This window comes from Cheilinus undulatus, linkage group 10 (genome assembly GCF_018320785.1).
Source record: "Cheilinus undulatus linkage group 10, ASM1832078v1, whole genome shotgun sequence".
Taxonomy (NCBI): domain Eukaryota; kingdom Metazoa; phylum Chordata; class Actinopteri; order Labriformes; family Labridae; genus Cheilinus; species Cheilinus undulatus.
The window spans coordinates 41351303-41367409 of record NC_054874.1 but is presented as its reverse complement, the minus strand read 5'-3'; the positions used below and the strand labels follow the sequence as shown (position 1 = coordinate 41367409).

General features: G+C 39.2%; 1 long non-coding RNA gene across 2 annotated transcripts in view; it reads right to left on the bottom strand.

Annotated features, from left to right (window-relative positions):
* Positions 1-1552, bottom strand: part of LOC121516508 — a 75686-nt gene extending 74134 nt beyond the window's left edge. For both annotated transcript variants that reach the window (XR_005992482.1, XR_005992483.1), the window contains exon 1: positions 1102-1552. This is a non-coding gene — a long non-coding RNA (uncharacterized LOC121516508). The remainder of the gene's footprint in view (positions 1-1101) is intronic.
* Positions 1553-16107: the final 14555 nt, after the last annotated feature.

The window sequence follows — 16107 nt, the reverse complement described above, 5'->3', positions numbered from 1 at the left end:
ATGAGGATCAGTTCTAAAATACATCACCCACCACCAGTCATCAATCAAATTCTTGTTGTTTGTTGAAATAGGGAGATAATAGGCTACATTTTTTATAGCTCATTGTGAAAAATCAGCAGTGAACCAAAGTGTTGCACAAGGTAAAAAAGAAAAAATAAATATGAGTAAAGAATAGGGATGTAGCCATACACTCAGCTCTCAATATGGTATGGATCAGTTAAAACTGACCAGTATGTTTAACAGGGATAAAAGCATCTACGTGTAGCACTTTCTGTTACCTTGTCCACTAGGTTGCGCCCTAAGTTGGTAAACTTTAATTCCCTTTATGAAGTTACTTAACCTTTTTTCCTTCATTTATGCACACTCACCTGTGGTACTCTGTCTCTTAGAGCTGAACCTTAAAGCTGGCTTTACACCTTCTGTGATGCTCTCTTACCTACAGTTAAAATGAATCACTAGACAACTATGTCTTCATGAATTAACTTCACAGTTGCTTAGGACAAAAAGAAAAAAACAATAGAGTGGCAATGAAATGAATTCTTTACCTTTTAGTTTCCTGACATATATCAAAACAAGTTCTTATGAATTCGGTGAAATGTTCCTTTAACCTTTTTAAAGTTTCCTTTAATCACTGAGTGTAAATTACCTTAACTCTAAATGTTTACCTTAAACAAAACTTAACCACTTAAAGATTAATATTCACCAAAGAATATTATTTAACCCCCCTAAAGAGCTCTTGTAGTAATTTTAAGTAATGGTAAATAACCTTGTGGACCCAGACCCACACACACTGTCACACAAACCGGTGTTCTGCCATTTTTTGCTACCCATGAAAAATTGCTACTTTGTGGTTCTGCGCATGTGTGCGCATGCGCCCTACGCCATCTGCGTCACACCCACAAGGGTTAGGGTTAGGGTAGTCCATAGGGGTAGTCGATAGGTAGCAAAATCTGACAAGGAAGCAAAATAAAATGTCAGGACACCGGCAATAAGAAAATAAAATGGCAAAACTAAAACACGTCGCAGGCCTGATTGAAGATGGCGAGGGTTGCACCTGAATCCGATTCACTTTAGTTTGTAGAAAAACAGGTGGGTACTCACAGTGTCCTAGTACAGGCAATAAGAATCCAAAGAAGTGCACCTCGGTCCTAGCGTAGTACGCGGGCGGGATGATGATGAGCTGATGGCGGGTAGACGGCAGGCAGGACGACCATGGACCCTCGGCGGCAGAAATCTTCTTCCCACTCAGACCTCTCCTTCCCAGAAAGTCCAACAACAACAAACCAAGCACTCCTCCGAGCTGAAGGGATGACTACTGTCCTGGAATACGACTATGGCGGCGACAATGGGGAGGAAAGATCTTTTTCCACGTTGTCTGAGCTGAGCAACTCACCACAGTCCAAATTCACTATAAAAGTCTGTTTCTCACCACTGAGGATGGTGGAAAACACTTAAAAAGTCTCTCTGACTGAGCTGGACAGAAAATAAAAATATTTTTCTTTAGTTACTTATCTCTTTTTCTCTATCGTTGCTGCTGCTTCCGCGGACGTTCTTGCTAGCTTCTCCCCTCTCTCTCTTCTCACACAGACTTCTCCCGAACTAAGTCCCACCCCCACAGCCAATCAGTAAATACAAAACTTGACAGAAGTCATTAACAACAAATCAGATGCATGAAAATAAAGCATTGTAGGTTGCACTCTGTTTTCACCTCCTGTTCGCTAAGTACATTGCAGACACACTACTTAAAGGGCCAGTACAACCATATATAACAGTGAACATTTTTGTAACATTAAAACACTTATTTTTAATGACTTTTTATTGACATTTAAATATTTTTATTGTCTTTTGTCTTCTTTGAGCAGAAAACCTTTGGTTTTAAATGTTTTAGGAGTAACTTAAATTACACAGGGCTATATACAGGTGGAACAATGTGAGAGTGGTTTGCAGTGTTTGGCCAAGTTAAGTAGCACTAGCCAAGCAAGATAAAACTTTTGATACTTTTATGTGTGTCTGTAGTGTCTTTTAAAGACAGCAAGGAACCAAAGGAGAGATACAGCCATGTCTCCTGGTCCCTAAGTTTTTCCTTACATCCCAGTCTGCAGAATGATGAAAGCTTGGGAGCATTTGCTGGTTCAGCACTTCGCTGTGCCAACCTTGGTTCTGGGCTGCTGTGTCCTCCTGATGGCAATTGTCCAGGCCTTTGCCATGCCCATGCCCCATCTCTCCAGGTAACCTCCCAGCTGCCCCCTCTATGGCGTACACGGTTGCCCTTGCCGTCTGCACCAGCCCACCATGTCCTGGGCACCATGAATGCAGTGAGCTGGATCAGGTCCAAGAAAGTATGCCAGGTGCCTGTAAAAGCACAGCTGCTCTCCCCATATCAGGCAGCCGACCCTTCCTATCCCTTCTCTCTTGAGCACATCAGCATTAGACTTACAGTATTGCCAACAATACCCAATGATGCACCAAAGAGAAGTCCTCACTAAAAGAATCCAGATGACGCTTCTGGTCATCAATCAACGTCCAGATGTAGTAAGACTGGAACGACCAAGGACTGAAAGACAGCCCTGCAACTACATAAGAAGAATATCAAAAAATTTTAGACGGAGAAGAATCAATGCATATACTTCTTCAGGTTTTATTAATGATAATTCAGATGAAATATTTGATTTGAGGGCTGCAGTGGTGCCTAACAGCAAGAAGGTCCCTAGTTTGCTTCCAGGTCAGGGCCCTTCTGTGCAGAGTTTGCATGTTCTCCCCGTGCATGATAGGGTTCTCTCCAGGCACTTCGGCTTCCTCCCACCACTAAAGACATGCTTACAAAGACATTAGGTTAATTGGTAGGTGTGAGTGTAAGCCTGCCTGGTTGTCTGTCTCTATATGCCAGCCCTGCGATTGACTGGTGACCAGTCCAGGGTGTACCCCACCTCTTGCCCAATGTGATAGGCTCCAGCCCTTCCACGACTTCCAACGGGATAAAGGGTATAGAAAATGGATGGATGGATGTATCGTGATTTGTTACCTGCCTGACTGCATTGTGCCAACTGTGAAGTTTGGTGGAGACAAGATAATGGTGTGGGGCTGTTTTTTTCAGCCTTTGGGCTAGGCCTCAATCTTAATGCTTCGGCATACCACAACATTTTGGACAATGCTATGTTCCCGACTTTGTGGCAACAGTTTGGGGACAGCTCTTTTTCTACTCCAACATGACTGTGCCCCAGTGCAAAAACTAAGACTATAAAGACATGGTTTGATGAGTTAGGTGTGGAAGGACTTGACTGGCCCACACAGAGTCCTGATCTCAACCCCATCGAGTGCCTTCAGGATGAACTGCAGCCTTCTCGTCCAAAATCAGTGCCTGACCTCATAAATGCTCTACAGCACAGGTGTCAAACTAAAGGCCCGGGGGCCAAATCCGGCCTGTGGTGCAGTTTTACCCTGCCCGCAGGATCATATCATATTTTAATTAGAACTGACCCGTAGGTCTGAGCAAGTGTACCCTGATGCAGACAAGATGGCCGACATACATCCAATCCATACCAGAAGTCTCAACCGGAAGTCCGTACGTCTAAGGTTAGGCTTAGGCATTAGTGGTTAGGTTCAGGTTCAGGTAAGGTAGTTGGGAAGCTGATATATTAGAGATCCAGCACCAAGGGTTAGGCTTAGGCACCAAAAAGACTGACAAACACTGGCAGCTGAGTCCAACACGAAGAAGAAACTTCCGCTTGGGACTTCCGGCATGGATTGGATGTATAGCGACACCCATGTCGGCCATCTTGACTGCAGTTGGGTCCCTCTCAGTCTGAGGTCTGCGGATTTCCTCCAGTATAGAAATGAGAATTTAACCGTGAAGATTTAAAAATACCCTTTGTGAAGTCAGAAAAATTTGAAAATGTAAAAAGTAAAAATAATGAGATAGAAAGTAAGGAATGGAGGAGATAAATTAATTTGTGTTTTCATTTAATATTTTCAATTTGCATCTCAAACTTCTGAACTAAACTTAGCATTTTGACATTTTATCTTACATTGTGAACTTTTAGATTCCACTTTTAAAATTCAAGTCATATTTTGAAATTTCAAGATCATGATTTCAAATTTAATCTTATATTTTGCCCTTTTTAACATCTAATTTTGAATTTTCATATTTTGACTTTTTAAACTCACAATTTAGAATGTCATCTCATGTTTTGACCTTTTAGATTCACAATCTTAAATATTAAGTCATATCTTGACCTTTTAAACTCAGCATTGGGATTTTTTATCTCATATTGTGACCTTTCTGTGAACTTTAAATAAAGTTTTGTATTGTATTGTATTGTATTGGTTTTCTCAACTCCTAACTTTGATTTGTTATCCCATATTTCAACCTTTTAAACTCATGATTTGTATTTTATCTCTCTCTTTTCACATTATTTTCACTTTTGATTTTGTGTTCTGACTTTTTTAACTAATATTTTGACTTTTTATCTCAGATTTTGAGCCTCTAAACTTATCATTTTGAATTTTTTTAAATCTCAAAATCATTTATCATCAGTTTTTCTCCCCCTTAAATGTATTACCTGTGAAAATAAGGTTTACAGTTTATGGTTAAATGTTGACCCGTTCAGGCCCTCAGGTTAGACCTAAATTCAGATTTCGGCCCCTGCTGTGGTTGAGTTTGACACCCCTGCTCTGCAGAACGAATTCACACAAATTCCCACAGAAGCACTCCAAAAACTTGTCGAAAGCCTTCCAAGAAGAGTGGAGGCTGTTTTGGTTATGAAAAGGGGGCCGACTCAACATGTTTTTGTCAGTACAACTTTTGTAAAAGTGATGGTTTGGTGGCCAAATACTTTTTTCCATATAGTGTTCTAATCTTCTTCTTTTTGTTACAATCTTCCTGTCACACCAAATTAAATTGTACGTATTTGTGTCTGTTCTATTTTCTTTTTGAAGCCTTTTTTTTAAAAGATAGTGGTAAGAGTAGGAAGTCAGGGAGGTAGAGTGGTTATTGCCATGTGTGAACGGAGCCACATGTCAACAGACTTGAACATTTGAACTCCAGCCAGCTTAGAGAACCACAACCTTCCTAAATGAGGAAAGACCTAACCATTTGATCATTAGTGCCTTAAGTTTGTGTGTGTGTGTGTGTGTGGGGGGGGGGGGTCAACTGTTTTGTGCAGTATTGATACTGGAGATTTGTCTAAACTCTGCTGCTTGTAACACTCTCTCTTTGGTTTCATGTATCTCTGGACTTTGTTAGCTGAAGAGTTATTAAAGAAGTATTTGTTACTGTAAACAGAACTCAGTTTACAGTTTTGTCGAACAATTGATTTCTCCCTCCTACATATAAAAACTTGTGATTATCCTTGAAACCTACACCTGGATTTGGATTGTTTTTTTCCCCCTGAACCAGTCTGAAATCAGAGGAAAAGACCCCCCCCCCCTCTGGCTGTTCAAAGCTGCTGCATTATTAAATAAGAGAAGATAGAAAACAGATCAATTTACCACTTGGACGGTGATCAATGTAGCAACACAATCGCAAAACAACAACCCTGGGCCATTTTTAATGAACTTTGTGTCTGCTGGAATAGAGCAGATATGAATGAAACCAAACGGCTTCACTAGTCTGGGGTGTGTGTTTGATTTACTGCCGTCTGAAAGTTTCACAGCTGTTTTCTGTTATTCAGGCTGATCAGACCGAGCTCAGGTTCACGTTTACTGGAACTCTCTGAGACCAGACCAACCTAAATATACACACGTTTGTTTACCATACTAACAGTATGTAAAAACATGCTTTTTCATGCTTATCTCACCCTTACTTTTACCTCATGTACTTCTGTTGTTGTATTGTTAGGTGCTGCTTCTTTTGATTTAGACTGGTTGATTATTTAATATCACAAACATCCAAACTGGATTTTTTAAGTTAAGATGACCATTTGGCTGCATACAAAGCACATCACTTTGTGTTAGTGTACAAGAAATTGGCAGAATGTTAGGGATTTGAACACACTAAATCAAAGGACATGTGTTTCAACTAAAATTCCAATAAAGCTGGGGTGCCGTGTTAAATGTAAAAAACAACAGCATGAAATCATTTGCAATTGCTGTGAACCCATATTTTGCACAATAGAAAATAAACAACATAGCAGATAATTGTGTCTTTTAATCAACATACTGTCTTTCAAAGAAACTGAGGGTGAAACTGGGTTTCTTTTGACAAAACAAACGTTTTTCTTTTGCTGCAAGGAAAAAACTCATTCAAGCAACTTTTTTGTCTGTAATTGAGTATGGTGATGTTCTTTACATGCATGTTACCTCATCCTCTCTGAAAATGTTGCACTAAGTAAAACATGCTTCCTTGGGTTTTCGTACCCATCATTGTGTTTGTATGAGAAACTTGGTTGGTCTTAACCTTGCAAAGCAGATGGATATGCTAGTTTCTGTGTTTCTCACTGGTGAATCCATCTCGCAAAGCTCCCGTCTGAACTGTTTGGGCCCGGTTAGAAAGTGACAGGACCAATCAGTGACAAGGGGAAGTACTTTCAGGCACGGCGGAGAAGAGGCCGGTGCAATTATGGCGGAAGACATTAGCGTGGATGCTACTAAAGCGTACGTTTTATCAGAACTTGACAGCATTTCTTCGTTAAAAGAAGAACAAAGAACAGCAGTGAGTTGTTTTCTTTTCAAAAACGAAAAAAGTCGTGTACTGATATGTTTATAGTCCCCATGGCTTGCGTTATTCCTCGGTAGCTGTGTACGCACTCCTCGGTGGCGGCTACGTCACGTGTTTTGTTGCTCTGATTGGCCCGTAGAGATGTGACAGACAGAACATTCATACAATCACACTCCAAGTTTTGTCAAATCTTCTGCCCTTTCGCAAAAATCTTAGTATTGAAGGTTTTCCAGATTGATGTGTGAAACAAATCCATCCGGCATATCAGGTTAGGTTGATCTTCCTTATACAATAGAAGGATGGAACATTGGTATATCTTTCTTTATAAGGCTATTACACATTAATTACTGTCTTATCTCTCTCTCTGTCACCTCAAGAACATCTCCAGACCCTGACCATCACTTCCAGACACTGCAGCAGAAACCCTCATTCACACCTTCATAACCCCTCGCTTAGACTATCGCAATGGAGTCCTGTCTGGGGTACCCAGCAAAACCCTGCACAGGCTCCAGTTTGTCCAAAACTCTGCCGCTAGAGTTCTCACCCGCACTAGACCCTGGCAGCGCATCACTCCGACCCTCATCCATCTTCACTGGCTCCCGATCAAGTCCCGCATCAACTACAAAGTCCTCCTCCTTACATACAAATCTCTCCATGCACTGGCTTCTCAGTACCTTTCTGACATCCTCCATCCTTACACACCATCTCGCAACCTTCGGTCTTCAGACACTGGCCTACTTTCCATAACCAAACTCTGAACCCATGGAGACAGAGCCTTCAGCGCTGCAGCCCCCACCCTCTGGAACACTCTGCCTGCAGACATCTGTAGCGCTCCATCTTTGGACATTTTCAAACAATGTCTCAAGCAGCATGTGTTCACCACAGCCTACAGTCTTCACTAAACCACCCCTTACACTCATCCTATCCCTCACATAGTCTGTCCATGTCTATGTGTTCTTGTAAAGTGTCCCTGGTGTTCTTGAGAGGCGCTATATAAATTCAGGATATTGTTATTATTATTATCGTTGTTCTGTACTGACTCCAAAAGCTGTCAGTAGCTGTAGTCTTCGTTCTTATGGGATTATCATGTATGAGATTCCTTAAACTTGTTCTGTCTTTGGTGAAAGAGCTTTTGATGTATTTGCTCCGTTGTCTTGGTCTGAGTTACAGGATCACCTTAACTTGAGCATTGTGATAGTTTCTAAGATTTCAAAGCTAGAATTAGGGAACATTTGACCAGTGTGTGCACATGTTTTTCTGCTGAAAGCTGCTGATTTGTTAATTGATGTCACCTTTGATTTTGTGTCCTGTTTAATGTCATATGTGGACTCACTTGTAAAAGAGATATTTGTATCTCAGTGGGAACACTCGTAGTTGAATAAATAAATGTAAATGTACTTTATTTAGTCAGCCCTTTACAACACCCCACAGGTGACCAAAAAAATCAAATAGCATCAAAACCACAGCACAAGACAAATCCATAAAGATAAAAAAAATAACAGCATTTATAAATACAAACTAAAAGGATGAAACACTCAGCGCACTACTAGGTATTAAAAGCCACACTGAATGAATAAGTCTTCAGTTTTGATTTGAAGAGGCCCAAGTCAGAGATAACACGCATATCAGAAGAAAGATTATTCCCAAGCCTGGGTGCAGCAACTAAAAAGGCTCAGTCACCCCAGTGTTTATATTTTGACCTGGGCACGTCCAACAAAAGTTGGTTGGATGACCTCAAAGCCCTGCCATGTTCCCAAACTGTTAAAATCTCAGATAAATAGGACAGAGCAAGGCCATTCAGAGCTTTAAAAGCAAACATTAAAAGTTAAAAATCAACTCGAAAATGGACGGGAAGCCGATGAAGGGAAAAGAGAATGGGACTAATGTGCTCTAAATTACATTTTGCACAGTGTCCCAACTTTTTTTGGATTTGGGGTTGTATTTTCGGCATTTAGCCTTTCAAAACAAGATTCCCATTTATCTACTTGCAACATTCAAAGACCAGCTGTTGGTTGATGAACTGAATCGCTGGCAACACCCTCATCGGGCCTGATGGAGCCGCAGTGGGCCAGTTCATTAAGCTGTAACCATGCCTCATGATGGCCTGGTCTATCACGAATTTTTGGCCTGAACTCAGCTCTTCAGGGAGACATCGGTGGTTATGGTCAGGTCATGTTGAGTGCTCTTTGGATCTAAAGCAACGAGCTGAAGCTGAACCGGCACCTTTTTGTTGGTGGGAGGCTCAGGTGTTGTCATTTCCTGCTGTTATATTTCACGTATGTGTCAAAGCTGATTTTGAATTCCTGATTGACGATTAAAGGGAATCTGTAACTAGACTGGACTGCCATTAAATCAAGGCTATTGTCAGTCAGGAACGTCCTTGTTCTTGTTTACATTTGGTAAAAGTGACATACTGAAGAAGGCTTGCATTATAAATAGATACTGATTCTAAACTTTTTCTGAAAAACAAGATTTTTTTGGCTTTTTATACCAAACAAGGTCAGTCTATCTAATAGATGTAATCCGTGTGCTACACCCCTCCTATCCCCAACACACTGAGGCTAAATCTGTCCTTTACTCCCATCTTTAGAGTATTTCCATGCAGATCATTATTTTTCCACATTTGGTGCAGACAGATGCCTCCAAATCACCGTGTGGCCGTAATGTTAGGGCTGAAGATGGCATCGTCTTTACCTCGCTCCTCTATGAAATGACTTTCATGCTTGGCTGCTGTCCAATTTTATCTCCAGGAGTTGCTAGGCGACAGGAACATCCTCATCACAAGTGTATTCTGGGAAATGATGGGACCAATAAATGAATTCTCCAGATCTGTGGCTTATTATCTGCTTTAAAAACAGTTATCACATGGGTCAATGAAGCAGCAGCATGCTATGATATGATATCTACACTTTTATACAGTGAGACAGCACACAGTGACAGTGTAGTGTGATGCTAGAATAACAAATGTGACAGTTTGGAGATTTAAATTTCACACCAGGGGTCTCTGAAAGGTCAACCAGAGAAAATTACAGCTTTCACTTCAGACGATGAGTTCATCTTCTAATCTACTGTAGCTGCATTAATTAATTCTGTGAGTCAGTTGAACAGCAAAGATGAACTGCTGCAGAGCATTAACTCGGTCTTTATCAGCTGCCAGAGGAGATCCTGGTGCCTCATTTTCAGTGATAACTACTCAACACCTGACTGATAAAGCTGCCCTTTAATTAAAAATAAACCCAATACCATCAACTTTTTATTAAAGGAAAAACTCGCCTGAGGTGTGATTAATGACACGACTTTGTAATCAAGCTCTGCAGAGCTGCATGAGAGGATCTAGCTGCTGTAGCTGTGGCTTCTTCTTAAAGGGACCGATTAACTGTAAGGAAAATTCATTATTATCATCAACCACAGACAAACATGACTTCTAGATGCTGGTTTTGTCTGACAAAGTGTCAGAAAATTAACATAAGACAGGGATAAATATAGCCACAATTCCAAAAAAGTTGGGTCCTGTTGTAGAATTAAAATAAAAACAGATTGAAATCAATAAATCACACTCTTTTTCTATTCACAGTAGACCATAAACAACATATCAGATGATAAAACTGAGACTTTAACCCTTTCATGAAAAACATGAGCTCATTCTGAATTTGATGGCAACAACACATCTCAAAAAAGTATGGACAAGGCCGTGTTTAACACTGTGCAGCATCCTCTCTTTCTTAACAACAGTCTGTAAATGTCTGGGAGATGAGGAGAACACTTCCTGGGGTCCCTGGGGAGAGGACTGTTGTCCCATTCTTGTCTGATGTAGGTTTCTAGCTGCTCAACAGTCTTGGGTCTGCTTTGCCAGATTATTCGTTTTATGACATGCCAAATGTTTTCATTTGGTGAAAAGTCTGGACTGCAGGCAGGCCGCTTCAGCACCCGGACTCGTCTACTGTGAAGCCATGCTGTTGTGATGAATGTGGTATGTGTCTTGCTAAAATAAGGAAGATCTTCCCTGAAAGAGACACTGTCTGGATGGGGGCACATGTTGCTGTAAAACCTCAGTAACACTTTATTCTAGAGGGCCCTAATTACCAAATAATTACTGAGTAATTTTAGAGAAGTTATTTAGTAATTTCCATAGTTAATAAGTATACTCATTTAGTAATTTCTCAAGAATTAATAATTATGGTAATATTAAGGAAGTATTTTCTCAGTACTAATGTATTGATTATAAAGTAATTCCTCATCATAATATGGCATTTTTCAGTACTTTGGGCTAATGATAATGATAATTTACACAAAGTGTCTTTGTTTTGGTCTGCTAAATTAAAGTGAGTCCTTCCTAAATAATTTTCATCTAACTTTTAGGTAATTTCTGAATGTGTTCATTCATAATTTCTTAAAAACTCCCTTCAAAATTCATAAATATTTTTAAAAGTAATTTCTGCACATCAGCCCACCAAATTAAAGCGAGTCCTTCCTCCATAATTATCATATAATTCATAGGTAATTTCTAAATGCCTCCCTTAAGAAATTATGGTAATTTTGAGGTATTTCTGAATACATACCCTCACAGTTCTCAAGCAACTTATATAAAAAAAATCCCTATCATCTTATTTCTAAGTAACTACATGGTAAAATACCACCTAATCATCTGAGAATTGCCACAGTATTACGAGGGTTAGGGTCAGGGTTAGGCTAAGAAGGTTAAGATTAGGGTAAACTACCACCTAATAACCAGAGAGTTACCACAGTGTTATGAGAAATTACTTTATAATTAATACATTTTTTACTAGGTAAATACTTCCATAATATTGCTGGATTCCTGAATTGTTGCTCAGAAAATTTGAAGTTATTACTAGGTTATTACAACCTTATTCTTGAGAAATTACTGGATAGTTACAGTTATTACTATAAAATTACTAAATAATTACCATAAAATGACCTGGTAATTACTTTGTTATTAGGGCTCACTGAAATAAAGTGTTACCAAAACCTCAACCTTCCTTCTAGCATTGATAGTACCTCCAGATGTGTAAGCTGCCCGTGCCATAGGTACTGATTTAACCCCATACCATCAGAGTTGTGGACTTTTGAACTGTGTGTATGTAACAAGCTGAGTTGTCCATCTACTCTTTAGTCCAAAAGACACAGCTTGGTTTCCAAAACGAATTTCAAATTTGGGTTAATCTGACCACAGAACAGTTTTTCATTGAGACTCAGCCCTTTTTAATTGAGCTTTGGCCCAAAGAAGACTATGGCGTGTCTGGAAAGTGTTCGGTTATGGCTTTCTCTTTACATGATACAGCTTCAATTTGCATTTGTGGATGGCACAGCCAACTGTGCGGACAAACAATGATTTCAGGAAGTGTTCCTGAGCCCATGCAGAGATTTACACTACAGAATCATGCCTTTTCCATGTCTTACTGCAGTGCAGTGCTTTTTTTGCCTTTATTATAGAGATAGGACAGTGGATAGAGTCGCAAACATATACTTGCAATAAATGACAGGTGATGTTGGAGGACACCTCTAGAGTATATCAATAATCAATAGTGACATCAGTTCAGTACACCTGTCAGAGCACACCGTCTGCTCTGAATGTCTTCCACATCCATTATATTCCCAGTGTTGTGGTTTTATTAAACCATGTTAACCAAAGATCAACCAATCATTAGCCTGGCTGACTATTGAGGCTGATATTTGACATTTGGCCAAATTTTCTTTGAAGATAATCAATAAAATTAATTAATCAATGAGTGCACTACTTTGGCACCACTGCAGTATGTATCTACCACTCTGTCTCTATTTTCATTCTTCAAACTCTAATCAAACTCTGCCGGATAGTCTGGATGTTATAGAGTACCAGCCAATAGACACTGAGGCCTGAGTGCCACTGACACACTGAGCACGATGCTCTCAACTCATGTTGACAGTACTAAATTGTTCACCTTTTGATCACATAGTTTCACTTTTGTCACATTGAGAAAATTTGGTTCATGATAATAAATGCATATCAACTCCAAATATTGGTTATCTGTCTCATGAACTTCTAATAATCAGTATCTGCCCTCGAAACAACTACCGTTGAACCCAGAGTGTTAACAGGTGACTCTCAGTGAGGACTCAGTCTTCAACATTTTCTCTAATCCTTCAGACTTTCCAGATAAAATCTGCCACAAAAAGATTCCTCTCCTAAATCACAACTTAAGTTTTAATTATCTTCCAACAGGAAGAAAGCAACTGTAATAGAGGACATTTATTTCTAAAAGTTCACCCCTTTTCATCAAAGATGAGACAGTAATACAGAAAATGAATCTCATTCTGAATTTAACCTAACTCGCACAGCAAACAGACTCTGCCCTTCCCTTTACTTCTTGGTATTGCTACAACCTCCAACCATGTAATCTGATCATAAATCAAGTGATAAAAATGATCTTTAACATCATTACTTACAAGTCTGAGTGTGTGTCTGGAGGTTGGAGGAAGCACCTTGAGCATGCTTTAAATTCAAATTTAAACTTCTGAGAGAGCCTGCTATCCTCTGTAATATAATCAGGGGGATTTAGTGACAGCCATGATACCCAGTGGTGAGAGAATAACAACAAAACAAAATTACACTGCTCATAATGTCAAACAGAGCTCTACTGTATGATCCTGATGATAAATCACACCAGGAAAGCAGACAAACTGTAAACAAAATAGTTTTAAATGGAAAAAAAGCATAAAAAACTAAATTATATTATATTAAACATATACTTGCTGTATGTCTTAAATGATTCTAACATAAGGAAAGTATTTTATGCATTTAGATCTGTAATGCAAAGCTGGGCACGGGTCTGTTAATTAGTATTAGTCCTTATTTGAATTTCAGTGTAGACGTTAATTTACAACTTTAATATGGAGGTGGTCTTCTTCTGCAGCTGTAACAGCCTCCACTCTTCGAAGACTTTCCACATTATTGTGCTGTGATTCTGTGGTTGTTTGTGCCCATTCAGTCTGTAGAGCATTTATAAGGTCAGTCACTGGTGTTGGACAAGAAGGCCTGGCTCAGAACCTCCATTCTAATTCATCACTAAGGTGCTTGATGGGTTTGAGGTCAGGGTTCTGTACAGACCAGTCAAGTTTTTCCACGCCAAACTCATCAAACCATGTCTTTATAGTCATTTCTTTGATCACTGGGGCACAGTCATGTTGGAGTAGAAAAAGGCCTGCCCCAAACTGTTGCCACAAAGTTGGAGTCATTGCATTGCTATGCTAAGTGACCCACCATTTGTGTCACTACTTCAGAACAGGTCTATACATAATAAAATCCCAGATTATACCTCTGATCTTTTTCTCTGTTTAACTTGTGAAGTGCTGTTAGTCCCTTAAACCCTAGCGGGACCACATTTGGTCCTGCTTGCTTGATCTGAACTGGATCTGAGGGATTTCACCTTGATATATTTTTTTTTATAAAATCTCTTTTATTTTGCCCTGCTAAACCCCTAGTGGCATAAAAGTTGAAACAGGTAATGTCAAAATGTGGGGCTTTGACCTACTGGAAATTTTACGACTTCAACTGCATTATTTCTATGAGATACAGTGCTTAACAAATGTATTAGACCACCTGTCATATTTGTCTCAGAGACCATCTAGCATCATGAACTGCTTTAATGCAGACTCTTTCATTTTCAGTGAGCTCTCCATGTTTTACCATTTTGAACAGGAATGAGGGATTTCAAACTGAATTCACCCAAATTTGAGCCGGCTCACTGGGCTTCTCTGAGAAGTCAGAAATAATTTAAGCATAACATTCAACCACTAAAACTCATTTTTCTGTTCAGGAATGCAAGTAAATAACTATAATTTGACATATTATCAAGAAATATTAATGTGCTATTATTTTTTTCAGTTTTCTTGCAAATCAGTAAATTTGAAAATTCATGGATAACAATAATAAATATATTTTAGCATTAAAATATCATTTGGGTTGAAGAGCTTCTACATATTGGTGTATTAACCATTGCAAAAACACAAAAAATGATTTTGGTAATTACCAATGCAGTTAATTTAGGGCAGCTGTGGCAGAAACCTTACGTTGGTTATGGTTAGGGTGGTCTAATAAATTTGTTAAGCCCTGTATATGCTAAAATTGCAAAAACATTAGGGCAAAAATGAATATTTTCATTTATAATATGTGTGCTAAGTTTACCCAGTAACACATATTTACACTTCTGAACAAATTTCACAAGTGCCCTCTTCATTATTGTACCTTGATCATTCAAATAGACCCTGTAATTACAGAGTTATACTCGTTTAAAGATGGGCTGGTGATTTTGAGTGGTAGCCTAATAAAAGAAGCTAGGGCTTAACAGGTTAATGTTTGCAATGTGGTTATTTCATGAATGTTATTGCCAGATTTTTTTTTATGAATAAAGCTGAATTTTAAAAAAATCTGAAACTGGAAATGTTGTACCGGCAAATTAGGCACTCCTGTTCTGAAATAGACAGCGTCTCTGATGAAAGTCTGCAGACAGACCCCTCTCAGGGTGGTGTCTCTCAGTAGTGGTCTGCATTGTGACGTTTCTGACTCCTCCAGTCTGCAGCCAGACTGTCTTGGTGATTTTGAGTTTCTACATCAATAGCTTCTTAAAACACTACAATAAGCATTGTTTTTTTGTTTTTATAATGCCAGTCATAATTCAGCATTAACTTCAGTCGATTATCTATGGAATCAACTAATTAATTGCTATCAAATGAACACCTTAATAAATGGACAAACAATTAACCCGGTTGAAATCCTCATTAACTGCACCCACCTCTGGCTACATGTTCATAACTCCAAGGATAATCATTATCTTTAACATCATCACCAGCCATATAATCCTGAGTGTGTCTGGAGGTCAGAGGAAGCACCTTCAGCACTTTTATCAAATCCCAATATAAACTTCAGAGAGAGCCTACTTCCCTGGATGATATTAAACTGTGATGGTTTATGTGACAGCGGTGATATCCAGTGGTGAGCAAATACCAACAAACACAATAATACCGATGGTAATGTCCACCATGGCACTGCTGTCTGATCCAGATGATGAATCACACTCCAGGATGAAATATATAAACTTATGATTATATTGGAAAATAGTTTTATGAAGATTTATTACTTTATATGTTTGGTTTTGGAGTTGTTTGAGCTTTTCATGCTGTCAATCTTCAGCTGTGTGCAAGTGACAGCGAGAGTAAACTGAGAACTCCGGCAGATTTTAGGGGTCAGTGAACTTCACACATGATGACAACTTCCTCCTGTTTTATCTCTAAGAAGCTGCAGTTGGGCTTAATGTCAATTAGTATTTTTCAGAATCCAAAATGTGGCAGCCATTTCCTGCAGTCGTTATATATCATAAATAATAAATCCTCACCCAAGGGCAAAAGAAACGAGGATTCCTTTTAAAACTGTGTGGGAGAGAGTAAAACTGGTGTTT